The 2,378-nt window shown below is 49.5% G+C and overlaps 1 pseudogene; it reads left to right on the top strand.

Annotated features, from left to right (window-relative positions):
- Positions 1-787: 787 nt before the first annotated feature.
- Positions 788-2,128, top strand: LOC127347808 (polygalacturonase-2 pseudogene; annotated as a pseudogene).
- Positions 2,129-2,378: the final 250 nt, after the last annotated feature.

Below are 2,378 nucleotides of genomic sequence, written 5' to 3'. Positions count from 1 at the left end.
CAGGCTCGCAGCCGTCGTGGTCCATCCCTCAATCGCAGCACCGCCGTCCTCCCGCAACTTGGAAAGAGATATGGGAGGGGCGGAGAACTGTGCGGCAGAGCATGGCGACACGGTGGCGCGCGCTGGAGGAAGAAAAAGCAGCCAGTGGCGCGGTGGCTAGGTGGAAGCAGTGCAGCGGCGGGCTCAGTATCGAGCTTGGGGGCGCTTGTGCGGAGCGGATGGAAGCCATGGTCGGACGAAGCAACAGAGATAGAATGGGGAAAAACGCCGGAGGAAGGAGATGGGGAAAGGATAACGCTCGGGTGGGCCCTATGACCCCGCTGCCTCCCACGTTTTTGGGACACGCGGCCACGAGCGGACCCGGACGATCGCGACCTGATCCCCCGGGTGATCTGAAGTGTTTTCCTAACCATAATAGTTGATTTACAGCTTTGTTGGGCCCAACTTTGTACTAGGATTCGGCGACAGCAAGTCCTTCGTATTCGAGTCCGGTCTGTTTCGTAAAATAAAATCCGAGTCAGATTGGATGTTGCTGATTAATTATCCGAGTCTGACTGGCTGTTGATCGAGCATCCGAGTCGAGAAGCTACCACACTAGCTGGCCTACTATAAAGGTACAGGCACGTACCTGCCTTGTTCGTCGGCAAATACCAGCCGTGAAAGCATACAGCAATCAAGCCCCAGAATCGATCATATCTCCTCGCGTAGCTCAAGCTGAGGTTAACTCAATCGAGTTGTTCCAGCCCGGCCGAACGAGATGAACATACGCGCACTTATACCTCGGGCCATGGCATCTCGCAAGGTCGTCCTGGCAGTGCTTTTCCTGCTGTTATTGTTCATCTTCCCGGCAATTGCCTTTGCATTTACAGGCGGCATGCATACAGCATCCGTGCACCGCAGACTGGGAGAGACGAGCGTCAAGGCCGACACGCTGAGCCACAGACCTGTCCAGCGACATCGCAAACTTGGTCAAGAGACCAAGCCTACTAAGGACGCCGAGTTCAACGTGGTTAGCTATGGAGCCGTTGGCGATGGCAAAACTGATGACACCCCAGCGTTTCAGAAAGCTTGGGCCGCGGCCTGCTCATCGTCTAAGCCAGCCACCATGTTGGTTCCAAAGGAGAAGGAATTTCTCGTCAAGCAGACCACCTTCTCGGGGCAGTGCAAGTCGAGCGTCAGATTCAAGCTCGACGGAACGTTGGTAGCTCCCGGACGATCATCTTGGCCGAAGGAGAACATGAATAAGTGGATCGTGTTTAACAACGTTGATAAGTTAACCGTGTCGGGCGAAGGGACCATGGACGGGAAAGGCGAAGTATGGTGGAAGAACTCGTGCCGAATCGACAAGAACCTCAAGTGCACAGAGGCCCCCACGGCGTTGTTGCTCAGCAAGTGCAAGCACTTGAAGGTAGAAAATATCAAGCTCTTAAACAGCCAGCAAATGCATATGTCCGTCGAAGATTGCAAGGACGTGGTTCTAAAGCATATCACGATCGTTGCGCCCGGAGACAGCCCTAATACCGATGGCATCCACATTGCCCGCACGAAGGATATACAAGTCATGGATTGCAACATTAAAACTGGAGACGATTGCATGTCTATCGAGACCGGAACTGAGAACTTGTACGCCTCAAAGATAACATGCGGCCCGGGTCATGGAATCAGCGTCGGAAGCTTAGGTGACAAAAATTCTGAAGCTCGTGTTTCCAACATAACTATCAACAAAGCACACCTTATTGGCACGACGAATGGTGCACGCATAAAATCGTGGCAAGGAGGAAAGGGATATGCCAAGGACATCACATTTGAGGATATCATCATGGACAAGGTCAAGAATCCAATAATCATTGACCAAAATTATTGCTATATGGATGATCCTTTGCAGCCCAAGGCATGCAAGAAACAAACTTCAGCGGTGGAGCTAAGTAATATCCAGTTCAAGAATATAAGGGGCACGAGTGGAACAAAAGAGGCTATCAAGCTAGACTGCAGCGACACCATCCCATGCCATGATCTAGTGATGCAGGATGTAAAACTTACCTTCAGCGGGAAAGGCAAAGGTGCTACAAGTACATGCAAGAACGCTAAACTAAAGAAATCGGATAATGTCATTCCAAAAACATGCTGATAATGCGACATGGCTGATGTAGAGGTTGCCTTTTGTATTTGATTTTCCTTCATTTAGATTGTTTCTTGCTTTGATCTTTCATACTTGTAAAATTAGATAGCCTCTTGTACAGCCAGAAGACAGGATTGATATTTTTTTGTACTGCAATTGCTACTTTTATAATATAGCATACATGTCACGTGTGAATTTTTTAATTACAAATTTTTATTTACATGCTTTGTTTAGCTGCGACCATAACCATATATCGACT

The sequence above is a fragment of the Lolium perenne genome, chromosome 4 (assembly GCF_019359855.2).
Source record: "Lolium perenne isolate Kyuss_39 chromosome 4, Kyuss_2.0, whole genome shotgun sequence".
NCBI lineage: Eukaryota > Viridiplantae > Streptophyta > Magnoliopsida > Poales > Poaceae > Lolium > Lolium perenne.
Note: the sequence above shows the minus strand (reverse complement) of the source record. Positions and strands in the feature narration are given on the sequence as shown.